This window comes from Prionailurus bengalensis, chromosome B2 (genome assembly GCF_016509475.1).
Source record: "Prionailurus bengalensis isolate Pbe53 chromosome B2, Fcat_Pben_1.1_paternal_pri, whole genome shotgun sequence".
NCBI lineage: Eukaryota > Metazoa > Chordata > Mammalia > Carnivora > Felidae > Prionailurus > Prionailurus bengalensis.
The window spans coordinates 135660784-135687430 of record NC_057349.1 but is presented as its reverse complement, the minus strand read 5'-3'; positions in this window follow the sequence as shown (position 1 = coordinate 135687430).

The following is a 26647-nucleotide window of genomic DNA, read 5'->3' as shown; positions in this document are numbered from 1 at the left end:
ATCTTTGACTATGTGACGTGATAAACACATTCAAACTGATAAGGATTTATATCTACGATGGAATCTTAAGAGTGTCTCAGATAGCAAAGGTTGTTGGAACCTCTAGCTTGCAAAAAAAAAAAAAAAAAAAGATTCTGGATAAAATCTTATGGTGGGGGCAGGGGAGATGAGGTTACAGTTTAGTTTGGAAAGGGGAAACAAACTTCCTGAGGAAGGTAAACCGATTCTTTGAACGTTTCTTTTTTCCAACCATGATTTTCTTAAGAAAAGTTAAGGAATAAAAGAACGAGTCTTTTTGCAAATGAGAACCAACCCAACAGAACAGGTTGGTAAGATAAGATATTAATAAAATAAAGATAGTTTGGGGGTGCCTGGGTGGCTCAGTGGGTTAAGTGGCCGACTTCGGCTCAGGTCATGATCTCATGGTTCATGAGTTGGAGCCCTGCGTCAGGCTCTGTGCTGATAGCTCAGAGCCTGGAGCCTGCTTCGGATTCTGTGTCTCCCTCTCTGTCTGCCCCTCCCCTGCTTGTGCTCTGTCTCACTCTCTCAAAAATAAATAAATGTTAAAAAAATTAAAAAAAATAGTTTTGTGTTGGAACTGGAACTATAAAGTATAGGGAAAGATGAAAATAATCTTGTAGGGAGACACTTACTTGTTACGAGGATGGGCTTTCCCCCTACAATCCTCTTTCTTTCCTAATACTTATCATCAGCATTTAAAAAGTAGCCCTCATTTCTCACCATTGAGTATGGAGAACAGAAATGTGGACACATAATTGAGAGACATCACAGAAAAGGGATGCGGCTGACAGTTGAACCCCAACAAAGAGCTGGGGGAAGAGAAGAGTGTTGCTTCAAGATGGCAGGTAGCTTCCAGAGCCAGAAAAAAACCCCAACATACTCTTGGGCCATGCTGAATGAAGGTGGGTTGCAGAGCCAAGATTTTGAGCCTTGGAAAGGCAGACCCAGACACGGGGGTTGACAAGCCACGCAAGTGCCTGTTCCGGGTGTAGGGGTTACGTGCATGGTTTTGGTGCCCACTTGCCTGGGTTTTAAATCCTTGTGCCCTCACTCATTAACGCAATTTTCTTGGCTTCTCTGGATCTCATTTTCCCTGCTATCAAACGAATAAAGTAGAGCCTCCCCAGAAGTTGTTATGAGAATTGAATAGGCCAACATACGCCACGTGCTTAGAACAATGTGTCACACATCATGGGTCATCAGTGTCAGCTATTTTGAGTTTGGACATGGCTGGGTCCGGGCTTGGTGGCGTCACGAGAAAGCTGCTGGGCGAGTGTCTGGCCCATGAGGGTGCCATGTGTCTGGATTCCATCATGGTCTGAAATGTAAGGTGGGTTTAGCTAACAAGGCCGTTTAGTTTAACTGGCATCCAACACTCAGAGGCATCGAAGGGTTTTGAATATGGGCCTGCAGAGGTCTAAGCGTTCATACTAAGAAGACAAGTATGGAAGGGAGAGACGGGAGACAGAGACCCCGCCGGGAAGCTGGTGGTGCGGGTTGTCTCTGGTAGGGCCTACCCGCAGGAGGCTGACTGGGATGGACCGTGAGATGGGAGAACATCATCGGAAGGAGGAATAACACGTTTCCTAAACCAGTAACGTCGAGCTTTCCTGGGAGGGTGCCAATTAGCACAACCAGAAGTGTGTCTTTTCTAAATTTAGCTGAACCCCCAACATGGCTCAGTTTTCCTTTCATTTATCTCTTCGCATTTCCGGTGGTGAATGTGTCAACTTTGATTGCTTTTTTCTTAAGACCCTAAGCCTGATTCACAACTTCTCAGCATAAGATTTTGCTCTGTTATCAGATGAAACCCCCCTCCGCTTCATTCCCCGAACTTCCCACGCTTCCTCTATCCTTTTGCAGGTCCCCATCTTTAACTTTTTTTGAGACTCCGAGGGGGAAAAGTCATTCTTGTAAAAGATGAGGGCGTCCACATATATACCCCCTTTGCTCTCTCAGAAGTCCCTCCGTCAGAAACTTTTTAAAGCAGTGCTTCCTCACTGTAACCATTTATTTCCTGTAGCATTCATGTTCTCCCTTCACTGGCTTTAAAACAATCAAAATAAGGGCACACTCAAATCCCTTTAATCCAAAAATATCTCTCGGCAATCTTAACTACACCCCAAGCTTCTTCATTCTTTGCATTCTTCCTTTTAGCAGTGAACTTGTTGACAAAGAGGTCTATACGCCTTCTACTTCCTTGGCTTCCATTTATTCATAAATCCCTTTAAAATATCTTTTCGTATGAGTGAATATAGAATACACGCAGAAAAAGGCACAAGCGATGAGTCATCGTGAAGTGAACACGCTCCAGTAACAACCTGGGTCATGAGATAGAAGTTGTCAGCTTTCTAGAAGCTCCTTTCATGCCCCATTCTGGCTGTTGTCCCTTTCTTTTTTTCCCCAAAGAGAACGGCTATTCTGATTTCCAATGTCCTGGGTGAATCTTACACATTTAGTCTTTTATATAAATGGCATCATACAACATGCAGACCTTTGTATCTGCCTTATCTCCCTTAATATAAAGTTTGGGAGACTCGCTCATGTTTCCTGCTTATCAGAGCAGTTCGTTCCTTTTCACTGCTATATAGTAGTCCATCGTATGACTATAGCACTAATCATTCTGCTAGTTAAGGTAAAACAGGTTGTTTCCAGTTTTTAGCTATTGCTGCTATGAGCGTTCTTTTGGTGCATGCACGTACACGTTTCTGTTAGGTATTTATTTAGAAAAGGAATTTCTGTGCGTCAAAGGTTACACATATGATGAGCGCCAAAGAGTTTCCCGGAACGATTTTATCGGTTTACACACTCATCGGCAGTGGATGAGAGTTCAGTTGCTTCCATACTTGGTAACACTTGGTATTGTCGAGGGTTTTAATTTTAGCCATTCGGGCACGTGTGCGGCAATATCTCAACGTGTATTTTTTTCCTCTTTTTAATGCCACCTTATTGAGGTACAATTGACCTTTAATAAAATGCCCCTGTTTTAGTTCCATGTGTTTCAGATGTATACATCTGTGTAGCCACTATCCAATCAAGGTGCAGAATAGTTCCATCATCCCAAAGTTCTGCTGTTTCCCTTGCAGTGAATGCTCCCCATTTTTGGTACGAGGCAACCACTGATCAGCTTCTTGTCGCTACCTTAATTTCGCCTGTCCAAGGATTTCATAAAATAAGACCAGATGGTATATTTTAAGTCTGTGGCTCACTTCTTTTGTGCTCCATAATGCATTTGAGCTTTAAAAATTTTTTTAAAGTATTTATTTATTTTTGAGAGAGACAGAGCATGAGGCAGAGAGGGGCAGAGAGAGAGAGGGAGATGCAGAATCCGGAGCAGGCTCCAGGCTCCGAGCTGTCAGCACAGAGCCCGATGCGGGGCCCGAACCCATGAACCGTGAGATCATGACCTGAGCTGAAGTCGGTTGCTTAACCGACTGAGCCACCCAGGCGCCCCTACTCATTCCTTGTTGCCAGACATTGGAGTTGCTCCTACTTTTTGGCAATTACGAGTAAGGCTTCTATCAATATTCATTCCACGTGTTGTTGCAGACATGTGTTCATTTTTCTTGGGTAACTGCCCAATTGTAGAATTTAGAGAACAATGTTAAGTGCATGTTTAACTTTGTAAGAAACCACCGAACTGTTTTCAAAAGTGATTGTATCATTGGCATTCCCTGTAGCGATGTATGAAGGTTCAAGTTCCTCCCCACACTTGTCAACACTTGTACGGCCAGTCGTTTTAAGGTTAGCCATTCCGGCAGATATTCACTAGTATCTCATTATGGTTTTAATTTGTATTTCCTCCAGTGATATTTATCTTTTCATTTGCTTATTTTCTATTTGTCCATCTTCTTTGGTGGAGTGTTCGTCAAATCTTCTCTCCCTTAATAAAAAAGTAGGTTATCTTCTTATTGTTGAGTTGTAAGAGTTGTTTACATGTTCTGAATACAAGGCCTTCATCAGATACACGTTTTGCAATACGTTCTCCCCAGCCTATGGCTTGGATTTTTATTTATTTATATAATTTTTAAGTAGGCTCCATGCCCAATGTGGGACTGCCCAATGTGGAGCCCAGTGTGGGACTCGAACTCACAACCCTGACATCAACACCTGAGCTGAGATCAAGAGTCAGATGCTTATGAGAAAGAATGAAATCATGCCATTGGCAGCAACATGGATGGGACTGGAAGGTATTAGGCGGAGTGAAATAAGTCAGTCAGAGAAGGACAGATATCATATGTTTTCCCTCATATGTAGATATTGAGAAACTTAACAGAAGACCATGGGGGAAGGGAAGGGCAAAAAAATAGTTATGGGGACAGGGGTTGGGGGAGAGGGAAAATGGGTGATGGGCATTGAGGAGGGCCCTTGTTGGGATGAGCACTGGGTGTGGTATGTAAGTCAATTTGACAATAAATTATATTTAAAAAAACAACAACACAAAAAGAGTCAGATGCTTAACCAACTAAGCTGCCCAGGCATCCCTTGGATTTTTTCTTCTTAATCATGCATTTAGAAGGGCAAAAGTTTTAAATTCTAGTTTCTGTCTAACCTATCACTCTTTTTTCTTCTATGGTTTATATATTTGTGTCCTATCTGAGAAATCTTTGCTTAACATTATGTTTTCCTGCTTTCTCCTAGAATTAAAAAAAAAAAGTTTCAGCTCTTACATTTTGGTCTATAATCCATTGCAAATTAGTTTTTGTGCATGATATGAAATACAAGTCAGGATTTATTTTTTCTCCCTGTATGAATAGCAAGGTTTTTCAGTACATTTTGTTAAAAAGACTAGCCTTACCTGGGGCACCTGGGTGGCTCAGTGGTTAACCATCTGACTTTGGCTCAGGTCATGATCTCACTGTTAGTGAGTTCAAGCCCCACGTCGGGCTCTGTGCAGACAGCTCAGAGCCTGGAGCCTGCTTCAGATTCTGTGTCTCCCTCTCTCTCTGCCCCTCCCCTACTCACTCTGTCTCTCTCTCTCTCTCAAAAAATAAATAAACATTAAAAAAAATTAAGAGACTAACCCTTACTTATAGAATTCCTCCAGTACCATTGTCAAAGCCAACTGACAATATATATATGTGTATAATATTTTGAGGCTCTCTTGTATGCCATTGACCTATTGGTCTCTCCTTAGACCAGAGTTGGTGTATGGTTTTGATTACAAGTCTTGAAAATCCATTGTTATAAATTCTCTACCTTTGTTCTGATTTTTCAAAATTGCTTTTTGAAACAATATTCAATAGGCCAATATTCAAGGACCAATTCTAGGTCCTTAGCATTTTTGTATAAATTTTAGATTAGGCTTGTCAAGTTCTACAAAAACTCTACTAGGATTTTGATAGGAGTAATATTAAATGTGTCAATCAATTTGGGAAGAATAGATATCTTAACAATATTGAGACTTTCAAGCCATGAATATATGTCTCCGCTTACTAGTTCTTGAAAAATTTCTCTCTGCAATGTGCTGTGGTTTACCGGGTTCCGGTCTTGCTCATATTTTTGTTAAATTTATATGCCAAGTATTTTATTTTTTTGATGCCAAAATAAATGGCATTGTTTTCAAAATTTTGTTTGCTGCTAGAATATAGGACGAAAATTATGTTTTGTGTACTGACTATCTTGTGACTTTTCTAAATCCTCTTATTAGTTCTGGTATTTTTAATTTTTTTTAACGTTTATTTAATTTTTGAGACAGAGAGAGACAGAGCATGAACGGGGGAGGGTCACAGAGAGAGGGAGACACAGAATCTGAAACAGGCTCCAGGCTCTGAGCTGTCAGCACAGAGCCCGACGCGGGGCTCGAACTCACGGACTGCGAGATCATAACCTGAGCCAAAGTCGGACGCCCAACCGACTGAGCCACCCAGGCACCCCAGTTCTGGTATTTTTAATAAAATTTCATAGAATTTTCTATGTACATATTGACATTATCTGTGAATAGAGAGGGTTTAAAATTTTTCTTTTCAAACGTATTGCTTTTTATTTATTTTTCTTTCTGTATTGCATTGGCTAGGCCATCCAGTACACTGTTGAATAGAAATTGGGAGAGGAGACGTTTTAGCCTTGTTCTCAATTGTAAGAAGAAAGTATTCAGGCTTCTGTCATTAAGTTTGATAGGGTAACTGTAAGCTTTTCTCCATCTCAGAATGATGAAGTGTAAGCTTTTCCCCCATATCAGAATGATGAAGTTTCTATCTTTAGTTTGTTTACTTTTTATCATGAATAGGTATTGAATTTTCTCAACTAATTTTGCTACATCTATTAATGCGATCATATGGTCGCATTTCTCCTTTATTCTGTTACTATGATACCTTGCATGGGTAAATTGTTAAATGGCAAACCAATCTGGCATTCCTGGAATAAATCCCCATCTGTCATGATAATAGTATTCTTTTCATATATTTCTGGAAATTGATGTGCTAATATTGGATTAAGGATGTTTGCATTTATGATCATAGGGGCCGTATGTCTGTCGTTTTCTTTCTTTGTTATAGTTTCGTCTAGTTTTTATAACATGGTGATATTGCCCTCATAAAATGAGTGTAGAAGTATTTAATACTTTTCTATTTTCTGGGAAAGATTTGTAAGAGAGATATACTACTTTCTTCCATAGACACTTGTTAGGATCTAGATACGGAGTTTTCTTTGTAGAAGGTTAATGGGCTAGTCAGGCTTTTTATTTCTTCATGAGTCAGTATTGATACTTACTGTACATCAAGGAATTTGTCCGTTTTATCTAGATTGTAGAATTTGTCGGACTAAACTTGTTTATAATGTTATCTTATATCCTTTTAATGCCTGTATTGTCTGTAGGAGTTTCTTTTCTGTATACTTCATGTTGATAATTTGTGTCTTCTCTCTCTTTTTAAAAAAAAAAATTTTTTTTTAACATTTATTTATTTTTGGGACAGAGAGAGACAGAGCATGAACGGGGGAGGGGCAGAGAGAGAGGGAGACACAGAATCGGAAGCAGGCTCCAGGCTCTGAGCCATCAGCCCAGAGCCTGACGCGGGGCTCGAACTCAAGGACCGCGAGATCGTGACCTGAGCTGAAGTCGGACGCTCAACTGACTGAGCCACCCAGGTGCCCCTTCTCTCTCTTTTTTTGATCTATCCAGCTTGAGTGTATCAATTTTGTTGGCCTTTTTAAAGAACCATCTTTTTGTGTAATTGATTTCTCTGTTGTTTCTCTATTTTCTATTTCACTGCTTTAGCTGCATATCACATTTTAATTTTCAAATATTTAGAGATCCTCCAAATATCTATTTGTTATTGATTCCCACTTTTCTTCAGTATGGCCAGAGAACATAGTTTGTATACTTTAATTATTTTGGATTTATTGACTTTTTTTTTTTAATTTTTTTTTCAACGTTTATTTATTTTTGGGACAGAGAGAGATAGAGCATGAACGGGGGAGGGGCAGAGAGAGAGGGAGACACAGAATCGGAAACAGGCTCCAGGCTCTGAGCCATCAGCCCAGAGCCTGACGTGGGGCTCGAACTCACGGACCGCGAGATCGTGACCTGGCTGAAGTCGGACGCTTTACCGACTGCGCCACCCAGGCGCCCCGGATTTATTGACTTTTTAACAGCTCAGCAAAGGATCTATATTAGACAATGTTCAATGTGCACTTGCAAAACATAAATATTCCATAGCTGTCAATTAGGCCAAATTGATAGTAATGGGCATTTGTTCTTTCAACAATTGAAGGAGAATGTTAAAATATCAACCTGTATTTCTGGATTAGTATATTCCTGTTTTTGTCTCTGCCATTTCTTGCTTCATGTATCTTGAAGCTCTGTTAATAGCTGCATGTATCATTAACGTTGTTATCTCTTCTCGATGAATCGATCTTTCATATTTATGGAATGCCCCATACTTAAGACTGCCACTTTGCTATTTGTTTTCCATTTATCAGAAAGCATTATTTGTTGTTTTCTTATTTGCCTCCCTTCTTTTGGATTAATTGTATATTCTGTAGTATTGTGGTTTTTTTTTTCTCGTCTATTGGCACATCACCTGTACCTCTTCATTTTATGTTTTTAGTCATTGCCCTGAAAGTTTCATTAGGCTTCTTTAAATACAACCCGCCCTGAATTAATATTATACTACTTCATGTATAAAAGCTTCAAAACAGTATAACTCATTTACCCCCATTTTTTAATGTCCTGTTGTTTTACATTTTACTTCTTTATAAAACCAACAGGATGCTGTTACTATTTTGGTGTTAAGTAGTTCAGTTATCTCTTAAAGAAATTAAGGGAAGACAAAAAAATAGTTCTAACAAAGTTACCATTTCTTGTGCTCTTTATTTCTTCACGTGAATCCAAGTTGCATTCGGATGCTTTTCCCTTTAGCCGGAAGAAATTCCTTCAGTATTTTCATGGTGGAGTTATGTTAGAAACAAAATCTCTCGGCCTTTTAAACTCTAAAAATATCTTATTGCTTTCTTTTTTTATTGTGGTAAAATACACGTAACGTAAAATTTACCATCTTACCCATTTTTAAATGTACAGTTCGGTGTTGGGAACTATATTCACATTGTTAGGCAATCCATCTCCAAATATCTTTTCATCTTGCAAAACCGAAACCCTGCAATTCATTAATCTCCCCACCCCCCTCCTCCTAGCCCCTGGCAACCACCATTCTGCTTTCTGTCTCTATGAATTTGATTACTTTAGGCACCCCAAGTGAATGGAATCATGTAGCATCTGTCTTTTTGTGACTTTCTTATTCCACTTTGCATAATGCCTGCCAGGCTAATCCAAATTGCAGCATGTGTCCACATTTCTGTCCTTTTAAGGTTAAATAATATTCCACCACGTTTTGCTTATCCATTTATCAGTTGATAGATTCTTGTATTGCTTCCGCCTTCTGGCTACTGTAAACGATGCTGCTGTGCGCATAGGGGTACAAATATGTTTTTCAGACCCTGCCTTCAATACTCTTGAGTCTATACCCAGAAGTGGAATGGCCAGATCATGTGGTAATTCCATTTTTTATTTTTTGAGGAGCTGCCATACCCTTTTTCATAGCAGTTGCCTTGAATTTCATTCCCACCATTAGTGCACAACGGTTCCAAATCTTCCACATCCTTGCTAACACTCATGGTTTGGTTATTTTCTCTTTTTTTGGTTGTTTGTTTGGCAGCCATCCTAATGAGTGTGAAGTGATATCTCATTGTGTGGTTTTGATTTGTATTTCCCCAACGATGAGCGATGTTGAACATCTTTTCATGGGTTTGTTTGCCACATGTATATCTTCTTTGGAAAAATGTCTATTCAATTTCTCACTCATTTTTAATTTGGGTTGCTTTTTGTTGTTGGTAAGTTGTAGAAGTTCTTTATATATTCTGGATATTAAGCCCTTATCAGATATATGCTTTGCAAATATTTTATCTCATTTGGTAAGCTGTTTTTTTAACTCTGTTGCTTGTGTCCTTTGATGCACAGAAGTTTTAACTTTTGATGTAGTTCAATCTACGCATTTTCACTTTTGCTGCTTGTACTTTGGCATCATATCCCAGAAATTATTGCTAATCCAATGTCATAAAGCTTTCTCCTATTTTCTTGTAAGAGTTCATAGCTTTTAGTTCTTACATTTAGGTCTTTGATCCATTATGAGTTAGTTTTTGTATATGGTGTGAGGTAAGGATCCAACCTCATCATGTGGCTATCCAGTTTTCCTAGCATCATTTGTTGAAAAGACTGCCCTTTCCACACTGAATGGTCTTGGCACCCTTGTTGAAAACAATTTGACTTATATGTGAATATTTATTTCTGGGCTCTTTTATTCTATTCGTCTGTGTGTCTTTATACCAGTATCACACTATTTAGATAGTGGTGGCTCTATTGCTTATTTTTGATAGATATTTTCTTTGGGTATATCATTTTAAACCAACATGGGTTTTTGTTTGTCTGTTTGCCTTCTTTTTTTGGCACTGTAAAAATGTATTATCGTTTTCTGGTGAGAAGTTGTTACTTGTGAGAAGTTAGCTACCATTTTTGTTGCTGTTTTCTTTTATGTAATGTTTATTTGTTCAGTAAAGGATGTTGACAGTTTTGCTGAGATATGTAGCCAGCAGTGAAATATTTGCTTGGAGTTGTAGATTGAAAAATTGATTAAAGTCTCTGTATTTTAGCTTTTTACTAATTCAAGAAAAATTACTTTCCCCAATTTGGCGGATGTGGTGAAAGTTTACTGAGTGTATATTAAGTAGCCACTTAGGATAGATTCTGTTTTTAAAATACATTGAAATGCCCGAGTTGATTTCCAATGAACCATATATCTATAGGTAGGTTTTTATATGCATATGTCCCCGGCATAAGAACAATACCTACTCCAGAATTATTTGTAGAGCTCTGTTGTCTGGTAGTATTTCAAGAACGGAGCTGAGAACTATTCTCTGGTCTTCGTGGCAGATGGAACATTTAGATTGACAAGACACTATTACTTGAGAGAGGCATCACCAAGTCCTCATGTTCTGCCTTCACACTGCCTTCTGAGAATGATTGGAAGTCCAGACACCCATTCCCTTTAGCGACCCTCCTTCTCCCAGCGACTCATCCACAGGGTATAGTCAGGGCCTAGAGTATTCTTCACAAATATCAGGTTTCACATCTCTTGAAGAGTGTTCATACATCCTGCGTGTTCACAGAAACAAGCATCAGGTAACAGGCATATGTGAAGTCCAGACGTCGAATGGCTCATACACACCTCAAAATGGAAATCCTGATTGACCCCTACACTCTCTTCAAACTGCTATTCTTTAGGCTTCCCATTTCATGAATGACACTCCACAAACTCTGTGATGCGTGAAACCTGCAGCTCATTCTTAATTCCTTCTTTCCCTCACCTCCCCCGACCTCTGCCCATCTAACACCTCAGTGACTCCTACTGTATGTTTTCCTTCAGGAGCCAAAGCACCTCATATCAGTTTATTGGTCATCCCACTGGTCAAGTGACCGTCTCCTGCCCAGACCCAGCAATTACCGCCCCAGTGGTCTCCATCTTATACCCTGGCCTCCCTCTGACTTCTTCTTCCCAGCAGTCAGTTGTCCTTCCTAGATATAAACTGAACACTGTTGCCCTTCTGTTTAAAATTGTACAATGCGGGAGGGGAGAGTGAGGGTGGTGCCTGGGGGGCTCAGTCGGTTAAGCATCCAACTCTTGGTTTTGGCTCAGGTCACGATCTCATGGTTCACAGGATCAGCTCTGCCTCAGCTTCTGCACTGACAGCATTGAACCTGTTTGGGATTCTCTCTCTGCCCTTCCCTCCCCGCCCTTCTCAAAAAATAAAAACATAAAAAATTTTTTTAATTGTACGATGGTTTCCCATATATTTTAAAACTTTTTTTAATGTTTATTTATTTTTGAGAGAGAGAGACAGAGTGTGAGCGGGGCGAGGGACAGAGAGACATGGAGACACAGAATCCGAAGCAGGCTCCAGACTCCGAGCTGTCAGCACAGAACCCATGAGCGGTGAGATCGTGACCTGAGCCAACATCAGACACTTAACTGGCTGAACCACCCAGGTGCTGAGGCTTCCAGTATGTTCTGAATGGAATGTAAACCCATTCCCATGGCTTACACAGTCCTACATGACCCGATCTCTGTCTACCTCTCCAATGTCATGTCCTTCTACCTCACCTTCCACCTCACACACTACACTTCAGCCACACCTTCATCTCCTTGAACCAGCAAAACCTTCCCCGTAATGCCCCCGCCCCCTTTCACGTGTTGTCTCCTTTGCTCAGAACATTCTCCCTCCCCCGCCATGTGTCACGGGCATGTTTGCACTCTTCAGGTCTTCCTTTCCCTGAATAATGAACACACTGTCTAAATTGAACTTCTTAGATTATTAACCATCATGGATCCTGCTTGTTTCCTTCAGAGCAATGAAATATGTGTTTGATTACTAGCGCATATTTCTACTTCGGCGCACCTGCAAACTTCTAGATGGCAGAAACTGCTGTTTTGTTCACCATCACAAGCCTGGAGACTATAGGTTTGGCACTTAGTCAATATTGGACAATTGAATTCATGAACTATTAGTGGCCCAATAAAACAGCTTTTCCCCTAAAAAGAACGCTCGGCCCTGATGTAAAGTCAAGCCCTTACACTCAAAGCAGAACCTGCTTGCAACTCCTCAGGTAGAATTTTTGTTCTAGCTTAAAAAAAATGTTAAGGACTATTCTCCGCAAGACACATTGCTGCTACACTAGGGAAAATGAGACAGATAAATTTCTTGTCTTGTGGGTATGAATGGCCCTTTGGCTGAATTGCACATTCGTCCTGATCAGAAACAATCGTCAATATCAGTTAGTGTCCAGAAGGAAGTACTGTGCCCACCTTGACCCGCCCTTGGTGGGGTGTGGGGACATTCCCACTGCAAGGTTTCACCTGCCCAAAGACACTTGTGACTCATCAGCACTAGAGATTCTGCCCAACTGGCTGGAGGTGAGCACGATCAGAAATGCTGTTGTATGTGACCCCCAAAAATGCGTATACGAAAAATGCAATGGTAGGTACACGTTGGATGAAGAAGGTGCTGGTGCTAGTGTGTGTGTGTGTGTGTGTGTGTGCGCGCGTGCGCTCGCGTGCGTGCCATTAGCACCCTTGAGAAATTTACTTTGGTTCAGAGAATGTTAGAGCTTAAAGGAATTCAGGGAGTGACAAAACCGACGAAATCTGTGGGCAGATTAGAAGTCAAAGGCCAGTCTTTTAGGGAGTTGGCCATATTCGGTGAAAGTAAGGACCTGGGGAAATGAGCGACGGGGAACACCAGGGCAGGGCAGCGGCCACGTAAGGAGAGTTGAGCCCAGCGGTGCATGGCATCACTGGGAGACCTGATCAGAACCCGAGCAGGGCAAGGCAGGGCGCAAACTAGCATCTTAGCCTTTCCTTTCCCTGGCAATCCTCCCTCCCACCCACTCTTCCAGACAGGTTCAACGAAGAAGGGATAGAGTCACCCTGAAAGAATTTTCCAAGGCTGTGAGTGGATCGAGAGTAGTGCACTTAATTAAAGAGGGAGCACCCAGATGGGCTTTCTAGTCACTGGAATGTGAAGAACTTTGTTATAGAGTGTGACAAAAATTCACATAAACAGACTCCCTGGGAAATGAGGTCATGTTTTCAGAGTGCAATAATACAAAGACGGCTTGGTGGGAGCTCCAGGTACTTCCTCCCTCTCCCCACTCCCCTGTCATGCCTGTTCTTTGCTTTGTCCTCACCCCTCACCCCTTCAGAATCTCTTGTGCAAGCAACTGGAAGGGGAGATGCTGAGATAGGAGAGGTGGTGAGGACCCAAGATGGGAGAAGGGGGGTTGTGCGGGGGCCAGCAAGAGGGTGAGGGCCGAGAGATGTAGGGGGGAGGGAAGAAGCATGACAGGTATTCCAATAAGGTTAGGCCTACGACGTCCTCCTAAGCAGCAAAGTATCAAAACAAGGCTGTAGCCACCACTCTTCTCAAGGGACATTTTCCTCTTAAAAACTACCGAGAATGCCACCTAGAAGAAAGCTCTCTGGCTAGGCATGGGAGTCCACCATGGTGGTGCTGGTCCGGCACGATTGGCCACGTGACCCTGTGCAAATCTGTAGCCTCCAATCCTTGTAGAAAAGGAGAAGGCTGGATGGGAGAGCTTGCGTGGTCCTCTCAGCTCTGATATCCGACACTTCATAGTACGAGATGGAGGAGAAGCCGGCTGGGAGGGAAGGCCCCAACAAGCATCGTCCTCAGGACCCAGGCTTTTATACTGTAGTAACCCTTGTGCTGTGAAGCAGTCCAGGAAGCCAGAGCCAAAAACTCTTGTCCGGCCAAGACTTGAAAGTGACTAAAAAGCACATCCTCATGTGTCACCAACTCACCAGAGCAAGAAAACCCTGTGAGGCCAAAGGTCTAAGAGGATTGTTGGATTGAGATGTGAGGATGGGACTGGTCTGGGTGGTTTTAGATCCCCTGCCAAGACTTTCATAAGCTTCTGGTAGACTCTTTGGTGGGGTTTTTGAGCCAGGAGTTTCAGAGGCAAGATGCATGGATGTTTCTCAGTCCATGGTTGACCCAGTTCTCCACCCCCAACCTCCCCTCCCCCAGGGCCGCAGAATGAAGAGCTAGGCAGTATATTGGATCATCTCTCTTCGCTCTTCTAGATGCATTTTCTACTATGAATTGCCACATGCTGGGTCTCAGGAGCTGCCCCTTATGGACTCACCAACGAGCCCTCTTGTTCATAGGCACCTGCTGGGCATGGCTAAAGGGAGACGTTGGCAAGAACGGGAAGAGAGTGAGACCTGGGTCCAGCCTCCATACTTTCCATTTGCCCTTCCAGATCCATTTCCCCCGTCTCTAAGGAGATTTCTAATGAGAACATTACTTTAAAATACTACATAGAGACCAGTCACGCATATTGTAAATGACATAATATGTGTACAACAATCAACTCATGGAATTCGGGAAGGCTGGTTAGAATTGACATTGACAGGCAGGTTTGAAGAATTCTGTCAAATCTATGATTTGCTGCCCACCCCGCGTTCTCATCATAAATACCCCTTGGGTTTTTCCGAGGGCCTCCCTCTCACTGTTCCTGGCCATTTTAGTTTATTCCCTCATTGAATACCAGTCAGCCCAACTTTCGATGCACCACCACAATGGGTGACTTCCCATGGTCAAGGGGGCTTCAAGTTTTGGTTTATATTGAAGGTAAAGTCAAAGGCATGCGTGCAGAGTTTGAGCTTGAGGCCGTACAATTAAGAGTCTCTTCATTCATGCTACCATTCCTGTACTGGACCTCCCACTGGCTATGCTTACCAGGCATCTGCATTTTCTGCCTGGCAAATATATGTAAGGATTGACTATGAGGTATCCCTCTCCGGTCATGAGACGTCTCACCCTTCTAAAATACTACCTAAAAATCCACCCAAAGTTTAGGACTTCAAACTTGTCCACAGGGATTTCCTTCAGAGCTAGTTTCTAGGCACATTAGAAATTAGTTTCTTGTTTTACAGTCAAATATATACTCCTTTTATCTTTTCCTCCACCTTCAGGGATTCCATGCCCTGTGATGACTCCCTCCTTCCCTCCCTCCCTCCCTCCCTCCTTCTCTCCTTCCCCGTTTTTTCCCCCTTCCCTTTCTCTCTTCCTCCTTGGACACAGGCCAGAGGGCATGGAGAAATGAGTTGTGCAGTTGTTGGTGTGGAAACGAGGTCCATGTGGAGGACTGGACTGCGGGGTCAGCCTGGTCTTGGAAACGTAGGGATCACTTGACAAAGAGCAGCCCTTCTGAAAGCCGATGGTTACATGCATTTTCACATCTTCCCAAAGGAGCATGAGACTGGCTGTCTGAGACCAAGAACCCAAATCCGTAGAGAATTAGGAGGGACATGCTGGACGACGGGCTTCCTCTCTGTTAAGACTACGTGCAAACAGCAACTTCCGCCCAAAAGGAAAGGAGAGAATCCTGGACAAAACACAACCCATCAAGCCAACATAAGGGGGGGTTCATCCTTGTGCAGGGGACTTTGAACAAACATCCAAGAGGCCTGATCACAAATTTGCCCCTCTTCTGGTTGAGCGGTCTGTTCATTTTTGGCCGGGCCTCCATCCAGGCTGAGTGAACTAAGTAAACAAGAAGCAGCAGAGTTTTTACTGCTAAGCAAATACACAGGAAAAGAATGACCATTAAAAGCTTAATTATTGGCTGTAAATTACAGACATTAAAAGCTGTCGTGGAGGTGTTTGGAGACGCCGGAGAAAGGGCTGATACCTAAACTCCAGCTGTTCAGTAGCTCTTGACCATGGTCACAAAGCTGTCCCTGAGCCTCAGAAATGTCCAACACGAAATCAGATGGCTCGCAGGTGTAGTGGCAATTTTTTTTTCCCCTCTCTTTTTCGGGAGATGTTCTCTTAAGGGGGATAACTTATCTTCTGGTGGCCCATGTCAAGAGGATCAATGTCAGGAAAAAACAATGTTTGTTTCCTTTGTATTTTAAGACTTCCTATTTTTGGCATCCTTCCTTGAGAATGGCTTTATCTCAGTGCAGAGACCAGGAAGTCAATTGTGTTGGCTGGAGCATCCTCTGGGCCAAGCCATGTCTTGGGCTGCAGACGGTCCATCTGAATTCCTGCAACTCTGTCAGTGTGGGCAAGCTCCACTCTTTGTGTCGCTGCGAGCAAACGAGATTTTTTTCAGTGCTGTTACTAACAATAGAGCAAACGACATTGTCAATGTCCAGGGAGTTGTTGTGGCAGTGGGTGGATGGTCTGATGGCTATAACTAACATTACTGTTTCGTTTTATTCTCCAAATTCAGTTGTTAACGAAGCTCTTAAAGAAATGCCGTTCTTAGCAAAATGATTTAGAAAAATGACTTCATCGGTGTGTGGTTGCTCTGTAAAAAATGGGTATTTACCCTCAGATTTAGCACTGCCTGATTTAAATGGTTTTTTATGTTTTTATTTTTGAGAGAAAGAGAGGGCAAGTGGGGGAAGGGCAGAAAGAGCGGGACAGAGAATCCAAAGCAGGCTCTGTGCGACAGCAGCGAGCCCGATGTGGGGCTCGAACTCACGAACCACGAGATCATGACCTGAGCTAAAGTCAGATGTTCAACTGACTGAGCCACCCAGGCACCCCTACCAGTGCCTTAATTTAAAAACTTTGCTCTGTAGGGGGTGCTCAGTCGGTTAGGTGTCCGACTTCTGCTCAGGTCATGATCTCATTGTTTGTGAGTTCGAGCCCTGAGTCGGGCTCTGTGCTGACCGCTCAGAGCCTGGAGCCTGCTTGGAATCCTGTGTCTCCCTTTCTCTCGCCCCTCCCTCGTTCATGTTCTGTCTCTCTCTGACTCTCAAAAATAAATAAAACATTAAAAAATTAAAAAAAAATTTTGCTCTCCAGAATGTTCTTTTTCTTATATTAAAAAAAAAATTGAGTTCTAGACATAGAAAACAAAGAATAATATCATACCACACATATTTCCATCACCCAGAGTCATCAACTTCATATTTACTGGGTTTGCTTCTGGCTTTTTTTTTCCCCTCCTCCTTGATTTTCATTTTTTTTTTTCAACGTTTTTTTAATTTTATTTTTGGGACAGAGAGAGACAGAGCATGAACGGGGGAGGGGCAGAGAGAGAGGGAGACACAGCATCGGAAACAGGCTCCAGGCTCCGAGCCATCAGCCCAGAGCCCGACGCGGGGCTCGAACTCCCGGACCGCGAGATCGTGACCTGGCTGAAGTCGGACGCTTAACCGACTGCGCCACCCAGGCGCCCCGATTTTCATTTTTTTAAATAACTGAAGCATCACCGAGGCGGTGAAAGTTTGCTTTAACCACCGTTTTGGTCTCACTACACAACTATGCAATGATACCATAGGTTTGGTGTGTGGGATCCAAGACCATTTTCATATCTGACATAAAATATATCCCCAGAAGATACAGGATACACTTTTATGTGCATTTTGCTTTTTTTCTTTAAAAAAAATGTTCTATTATACTAAGAACACTTCACATGAGATCTCTCCTCTTAGCAAATTTTTAAAAAGTTTTAATTTTAAGTCTAGTGAGTTAAACACAGTGTTGTATTAGCTTCAAGGGTGCAATGTAGTGATTCAACAATTTCATACACCACCCAGTTCTCAGCATGACAAGTACACTCCTTAATCCCTATCACCTGCTTAAGATATTTTTACCAGTCTGATGGGGGAAAATGGTATATTGTTCTTGGTTATACTTCTTTGATTACTACTGGAAATGATGTTTGCTAGCACGTGTATAGCAGTTGGGGCCAGCCACCTTTCAAGCAGTTAATTTGTATGAACTCATTTTATTCTTCCAATCCTAGGAGGCAGGGAGCTCTTTTGCTAGTTTAGGAAAACAGAGGTCAAGTTACCTGCCAAGGTCACTGACCACCACATTTCCTCTACTATAAATTTCCTGTTAATAACCTTTACCCAGTTTCTTTTCTATTGTGTTGCTGATCTTTTTTCTTACTGGTATCTAGGATTTTTGAAAAATGGAGTCCAATCAGACAAAGGGTTAGTATCTGAAATCTGTAAAGAACTTCTCAAACTCAACGCCCAAAAAACAAATAATCCAGGGAAGAAATGGGCAAAAGACATGAATAGACACTTTTCAAAAGAAGGTGTCCAGATGGCTAACAGACACATGAAGAAACGCTCCACATCACTCATCATCAGGGAAATACAAATCAAAACCACAATGAGACACCACCTCACACCAGTCAGAATGGCTAAAATGAACAACTCGGGAAACAACAGATGTTGGCGAAAGGGGATCTCTTCTGTGATGCTGGTGGGAATGCAAACTGGTGCAGCCACTGTGGAAAACAGTATGGAGGCTCCCGAAAAAATTAAAAATAGAACTACCCTATGACCCAGCAATGGCACTACTAGGTATTTATCCATGGGATACAGGTGTGCTGTTTCGAAGGGACACATGCACCCCCATGTTTATAGCAGCACCATCGACAATAGCCAAAGTATGGAAAGAGCCCAAATGTCCATCGATGGATGAATGGATAAAGAGGATGTGGTATATACATACAATGGAGTATTACTCGCCAATTAAAAACAATGAAATCTTGCCATTTGCAATTACATGGATGGAACTGGGGGGTATTATGCTAAGCGAAGTAAGTCAGTCAGAGAAAGACAAATATCATATGACTTCACTCATAGGAGGACTTTATGATACAAAACAGATGAACATAAGGGAAGGGAAGCAAAAATCATAGAAAAAGAGGGAGGGGGACAAAACAGAAGAGACTCTTAAATACAGAGAACAAACTGAGGGTGGCTGGAGGGGTTGTGGGTGGGGGGTGGGCTAAACGGGCAAGGGGCACTGAGAAAGACACTTATTGGGATGAGCACTGGGTGTTCTATGTAGGGGATGAATCACTGGCTAACTAACTTGGATCTAAATTAAAAAATAAAAGTAAATAATAATGAAAATGTAGTCCAGATGCTTTTTTTTTTTTTTTGGTCTATTATACATGTTGCAAATAACTTCTCCCGGTCTGCCACTTACTCGTGGCGCTTGTTTATAGTGGCGTCTTCACATTTTCCAAAGCATTTTTCACTTGTGCTATGTCAGCCTTTCATTCATTCATTCATTCATTCAGTATTTATTGCTCACAGTGCGTGGCACCAATGAAGGTGCCATGGGGAAGTCTGACTCGTTCCAGTGGGAGATAACAGGAAGTACGCCAGCAACCAAGGAAATGTGGGTCTGCTGGTGATAAGTTCTATGGCAGAAAAGAAAATAGGAGAAGGGAAGAGAGGCAACTGAACGTGAGTGGGCTGGGGCTGGGGAGAAGGAAGGGGGGAAGTCATTGCTCTTGTATATCAGGTGTTTGGGGAAAGCCTCACCAGTGGAGTGGCACCGGGTGACCCGAGGAAGCGCGGGAGCGAATCTAGCGATTTCTTGGTGGTGAGTGCTTCCGGCAGAGAGAGGAGCCAGTGCCAAGGCCCTGAGGTGGAAAGCAGCCAGTGTGTCTGCGAAACCGCAACAAGGCTAGTGTGGCTGGAAAGGGGGGTGCAAGGGGAAAAGCAGTAGGAGATGAGGTCCCAGCGTAGAGGAAGGGGGTGCGTAGGGCCCTGGAGGCCACTGTACTTACTTCAAGTGAGCTCATGTAAACCTTCTCAGGCTCTGGGAAGTTCTGTAAGTTGCCGGGATCACGTAGTGGCAGAGCCCAGTGTGAAGTCCCTTCTGATTCCAGTGTTCTTATATCACGTGACAGCTGCCTGAAGTCCTACCTTCTTTCTTTGTTACAGAAAGAAACTAGGAGGAGACTGCCTACGTAAATGCAAAAAACCCCAAATTCTGCTGGGTCCCCACCTGCCTTGATTTGCTGGGTACCAAGGGTTTCCTGGGGATGCCTGTCTTTTAGTGCTTAAACTGGGACAGTCCTGGCCAAAGTGGGGTGGGGGGGTAGGTGGTCACCCAACAAGTTGACTGAAAAGTGGGGAGCATGTACCAGTTTGTTGCTCTAAGCCTTGGACTCTCCAGAGTGCTATGCCACCGCTTGTAGGGAATGCCCAAGATCTGGAATCCTCCCAAGCCAACCTCAGGTCAAGAACTCAGGGTCGCTGCTGGAACTCTCACTTAAATGCCATTGGATACACAGGGGTTACCTGAAGGTGGTGGGATTACACAAAGTTGTTTTATACTTTAAAACTTGCACTACGAATATATATTACATTGTTGACCAGGAAAAATGTAATGCGGTAAAGTATTAGTTCATCTTTATTATATTTTAGAAGATTTTTTTTGGCAGGCTATCTTTTTTTCTTTTAAAGTTTATTTATTTTGAGAGAGAGAAACAGTGCATGAGCGGGGGGGGGGGGGCAGAGAGAGAGGGAGAGAGAGAGAGAGAGAGAGAGAGAACCCCAAGCAGGCTCCGAGCTCTCAGTGCAGAGCCCGATGTGGGGTTCAGTCTCATGAACCCGTGAGATAATGACCTGAGCTGAGATCAGGAGTCGGTCACTTAACCAACTGAGCCACTCCGGTGCTCCCATCTTTATTCTCATTATCCTGAATGCACACTTCCCAGCACATAGTTAAGTGCTCAATAAAATTTTTCTGAATAGCAAATATAGCTGTATAGAAGAAGACGCTTCGTGAAACACCACTTATGCGTGCAGCCTCTGAAGGAATAATGCTATTCATGGTTCTCAAATGTTATTGCACCAGAATTACCTGGGGGGCATGTTAAAACTTGAACTGTTGGACCCACCCCCAGAGTTTCTGATTCAGTTGTCTGGGGCGGGGCTCCACAATCTGCATTTCTAATGCGTTTCCAGTCGAGGCTGTTGCTGCTGCCCATGCTGATGGGGTGGGAGGGAGAAAACCACAGTTGAGAACATCCCATCTCTATTAATTAATTGGTTAACTAAATATTGGCTAATTGTTTTTCGGTGCTAGTGTGGTCAACGAACCATCGAGTATAACCTTATTGAAAGGTCTCCACTGATTCATGCAAGAATTCATTCCTTCTTCATTCTTCCAGTGAGCAATCATCTCTTTCCCTCTCTCTGACAGGAGACACCCAGAGGTGTAGGAAACACACGTATTGCCCTTTAGGTGCTGAGAGACTTCAAGACGCGTTAAGTTATATTGTTTGGTTCATAACTGCCCTAGTAAGGAATTAAATTAAGAAAATTAAAAAACAAATTTTAAATAGAATATGTTGTTTCTTGTCAATTCATGAAAATTGACTGGCTTTGATAAATGTTCCATAGGCTTAAATGTACGTGTGTGTGTGTGCGTGTGGCGGGTGGGGGGGGTGCCCTTTATGAATTTAGCTGTTTAGAGTATAGGGCAAATGGGGCCAACTCGATGGACTCAGGCCAGCCAATCACATGGAATCACAGGTGGAAAATAACCAGAATAAATGTAAAGTCCTGTGTTTGAGCTTTAACACACACACACACACACACCCCAGAACTCAAGGGCAGCTGATGTGAAAAGACCTGGGAGTTTTCACTGGCTTCTATCCAAAATTCATGTATAGCAAATCAACTTATTTAACTTCCTAGGGATTTATTTTACAACTAGTTTATGTTGGAAGGTTAACAGGGAGGTAGGAGCACTGCCTAAGATTAGACTTCTATGGACTCTTTGTGTACCCACGCACGTACACTTCTACGCACAGCGAGCAATGTGTACATTTTGCTTTGACGAAGTTTCTTGGCGAAGTTATCACACACAAGTGCTCTCTGGTAGTGCTTCTCAAAGTGTGGTCTGTGGATCACCAGAGTTCGCCTCGCCTGAAAACTGGCTAAGTGTACGGATTCCTAGGTCCCGCCCTTGCCTTCCTAAACCAAGATCCCCGGGGATGGGTTCCACACTCTGCCTCACTTTAACAATCCCAGGTGATTCCTTTGCACGCTGAAGCTTGAGAACCCTGCTCTGGGTCCGAAAGGCAGTCTTCTTAGGAAAATCTTGGGTTGACCCACAGGTATGGGGTCAGCCCACCTGTGGCTAGTCTGTCATCCGACTGCGTTTCTTAACTTCCATGTCAACTCCATTCCCTCCCTTTTCCCTCCCACTCACTGTTAACCATCAACAGAGAAAAGCTGTCTTCCTGATTTTCTCTTTGCTTTAGTTACTGGGGAGCTCAGTCACAAAATTGGAGCCTTTCAAGGGCACCGTCCCCGAGTTTATGGCGAACTTTTTGTGCTACAGCATTGCTCTTGGTCCCATTCTCATTTCCCATGCTGGTTTCTCTTTCCATCCTTTCCCTGAAAACTTCTGTCCTGTCCGCATGTCTGTAAACCTCCTCACACACTTCTCTTTGGCCCAGGATAAGGTAGAAAGGAACAATACAGAACCCCACAAATTAGTATTTATATGTTGTTAGGCAGTTATGTATTGAATAAAAACAAGGTCTGCGACTCGTCCAATGAACAAAGAATCACGTTAAGATCAAGGAAGAAAAACTGCGTGAGACTGTGATTTGCACCCATCAAATGACTTATTCATTTTTATCTTCTTCTGGGAACTGGAGCTGAAAGAGAAATTGTACTCAGAGTCCGAGTAACGAGCTTACTCTTAGCAAGCTTGATGCTTGTTAGATGCATCATCCGTTCCTATGGTGAAGCCCTATCCCCCAAGGTTGGAGGAGGAGCCCTTAATAAAAGAAATTAAGGTTAAATGAAGTCCTAAGGGTGGGGTTCTGATCCAATAGGATTAGTGTCCTTATAAGAGGAGACACCAGAGACCCATCCATGAAAACCCACGAGAAGCATATATCTGAAGCCAGGAAGACAGCTCTCATCAGCAACCCACCATCCTGGACCTGACCTTGGACTTTCTAGTCTCCAGAACTGCGAGAAAGAAATTTCTGTTGTTGGAGTTACACAGTCTATGGGGTTTTGTTATGGCAGCCCAAGCAGACTGGTGTGTGTGTGTGTGTGTGCGCGTTTAAATGGACCAAAGAGTAGGGGCGTCTGGGTGGCTCAGTTGTTAAGAGTCTGATTCTTGATTTCGGTTCAGGTCACGATCTCACGATTCCTTAGTTCGAGTCTGGCGTCTGGCTCTCTGCTGTCAGCACAAGAGCCTGCTTTGGATCCTCTGTCCCCCTCTCTCTCTCTACCTCCCTTGCTCATCCTCTCTTTCTCTCTCTCTCTCTCTCCCTCTCAAAAAATAAAACGAATCCACATTTTTTTTAAAAGTGGACAAGAGAATATGAAAGGAAAATAATATTGGTTTCTTATTATTGAATGTCTAACCAAAGAATTAGGCACATATTGAAAGAAAATGAAACTAAGAGGAAGAATAGGCTACTTGTAACAACTCTCAGGAGTTCTGGGTTGAAGTTTATGGAAATTTCCTCTTCCTCTTGTATCCACAAAATAAAAACCAAAATAATGAGCCTATGCCTTTTCTTTAGCAACCTGCAGTCCTCATCCAGACACCTGTTTTAGTGGAACAGGTGCTTCCTTTGGTCTTTTAGAGTTGAATCTGACATCTGTGTACCCTTAGATGCCCATTAATCAGACTACATATAAACAGGTGATTGCCCAGAATTATTTTCTTTTTTAAAACAATTTTTATAGGGGCACCTCATGCTCTGTATCGCAAACATGAATAAATGTTAAAAAGAATTTTTTTAAAATTTTTTACAAAGGTTTATTTTTGAGAGAGAGAGACAGACAGACAGGGGTGAGCAGGGGTGGGGCAGAGAGAGAGGGAGACACAGAACCCCAAGCAGGCTCTGGGCTCCCAGCTGTCAGCACGGACCCCGACGCGGGGCTCGAACTCACAAACCGCGAGATCATGACCTGAGCCGAAGTCGGACACTTGACTGACTGAGCCACCCAGACACCCCAGAGTTATTTCCTACCTTTGATTTTGACAGGGGAGCCCAAACTAGAAAGTGGGTCCTGTACTGAATCACTTCCCAAGGCAAAGAAGGCCATCCTGGGCCTGCTGGCTTCTCAAGTCACTGCCAACCGATCAGGCCAGCTGGAGCCACCAACTAGGCTTAGAGCTTTGATCTGCAATCAACTTGTACCAAACAGATTGGAAAACCGCCTGATCGCTCCCTGATACTCCAAAAACACTGAAAAATGTTCTAACAAGGAGACCACGTTGGGACCAACTGACAGGAACCTCTTTTCGGGGCTAATAACCCCCTATATAGACGTCCTAGAATTCCTGTTTCTGACTCGTGATTAGTTGAACGTCCTCCCGTGGGCGTGCATTTGCTTTTAACTCCTCTGCTCACTCCCCAGATCACCATACTCCAGGGAAGTGTGACTCCCTTGTGAGTTCATGGAGAAGCTAAGGTGGTCAGGGACCTCTGGCCATTGAAGTATCCCTCGGGCACTGCGAAGTGCCTGTAACAGTCCTAGAGTCCACAGAGAAGGAGCGAGATGAGTCCTGGGAAGGAAAGAACTGAGAGAGAAGGTTTGCCGATGATGCCATCAAGGGAACCGCGATCAGGCGGGAAGTAACTTTTCACTTTTCTTGGTGACGTTCTCTACACCAGTTTCTTATGATAGCCGTTTGCTACCTAATGCCCACCCCAACTACCCGATCGTCCCAGGAGAGCGGTAGTGACGAGGTGAGCCCCATCTGTAGCATCCTAGACAAAGGCAGAGATTCTCCTAGTTCTTGATCGCTCGCTTTTCTGCCTGAGCACCCCTTCCCCCGTCTGTGATCATACCTCTCCTCAACTTTCACATAAGCCCTGGCTTTATTTCATATACTCCTCACAGCGCCTGCACAGACACTACTCTTCTCCCTTCTCATAGGGGAGGAAATAGTGACTTGCCCAGACCACGGAGTGAGGCACCTGCTCTCCTGACTCAGCCACACCCCCGCCTCGTCACAGTGGGAGCACTGCTCCTTCGACAGGCACTCGTCACCACCTGAATGTTTTCCCCCACTGTTCATCCTCCCCTGAGAGGTCAGAAAAAAGGAGGGTGTTTCACTTCTGGTCTAAAACTAACACAATGCTTTCCCTTGATTCAATCCTTTTCTGTTCTATGAAGTGTTCCTTTTTTGTACCTTTGACCTTTCGTTCTGGACTCACTCCTTTTCATGAAAAAACATATGGTCCTTTTGACCCCCTCGTGCAAAATAATATTTTCCATTTCAGTGATTTATTTAGCAGAATGCTGATGCCATGAAACTCAGACTCTGGAAGGGGCGATGAGATATGGATTAGTGTTGCATGGACATTAGATGCACAGAGTTCAAGGAGGGAGAGGGCACTTATCACCAGAGAGGTGGTAGGTTTTCGTAGAGGACCTGGGCTAGAAGACTAGCCTTCTGGGTGTCTGGGAGAACTTCTGGGAGAACTTCTGCAGACAGAAATTGGAAAGGGGGCACCAAGCAGGGTGAACAACATAAGAAAAGGCATAGAGGCAGGACAGCCTACAGAATACCTGGCAAAGGGTGTGTGACCAGTTTGGGTGGGCACAGGGAACACTGGGGAGAGGTAGAAGGTGAGGTTTTATCCGAGGATAAAACCTCATAGGTAACAGGTGGGAACGTGGCATTGTGACAATGTGAATTGGCGAGATTATTCTGGTGGCAAAGTTTAGGATAGATCAGAATTCGGTACACTGAAGGTGGAAAGGACTAGCTGAGAGGCTACTGCAATAGTCCAGGTAAGAACTACTAAATTCCTCTTCTGTCCTCGAATAGTAACAACAGCATCGGGAAAAAACCCGGATGTTTGAGAGGCATTTTAGAGGTGAAAGTCACTGTTGTTCGGGGCAAAGGGAAGGGGAACTCAAAGATATCTTAGCCTGAGCTCATGTAATGTGAAGATGGTGATGTTGAACAGAAACAGAAAGTCAGAAAGATGAGCAGGCTTATAGGAGTAGGGCACGAGTTCGGTTTTGACCATGTTGAGGTACAGCTGTCAGTGGGACATTCCTGATGAGACTGAATCCAGCAGGCATGTTGAAACCTGGCAACTCGGGAAAGCAGTCAGAGTTGGAAATACACAGTCGAGAACATTTTGCATGTAACCAAAAGTTCTTAGAAAGTGCAGAGCATTAAGTAAGGGTGCAAGTGGGAGGGACGTGAGATTGAATAGAAACCGTGTTGTACGAATCCCCTCAACCCAACCCCATTCTTGCTTGCGATGGGGGCTCAAGAAATATCAACGAGATAAATGAATTATGAGATGCTCACTGTATGTTTGCTAAGTTGATAAATGAAAGAAGTAAATAAAAAACCCAAATGGCGGATGATGAATTTACGAAGCGCTGTATGAATGAATGAGGAGATAGTAAGACTCAGGGAATATAATGTGGAATGTATTTTTGTGAGGTTTCACCAGAGCCTGAAGACATTTTGACAGGAAAGGAGCTGGCAGGCTATGCCGCAAGCGTGCTTACTCGCATAGAGTAGCCAATGTGCCCTCTCTGCCCCTGGGGATTTCTGGGACATTGCAGAAGTTTTCTGGCTTCTGAGCCTCTGTTTCCTGGCTACGTCCAGTTCTGGGCCATCTTTTGTTTCATTCAGTCTCAAATCAGAAGATCCTCTTGGATCCTGGCTCTCAGCTGGGAAATGGAAACTATTTGTGCTGCCATGAAGGAAGCTTTCTGCATCTGGCAGGGTCTCCGGGCTGGAACCAGCATAAAGGGAAAAT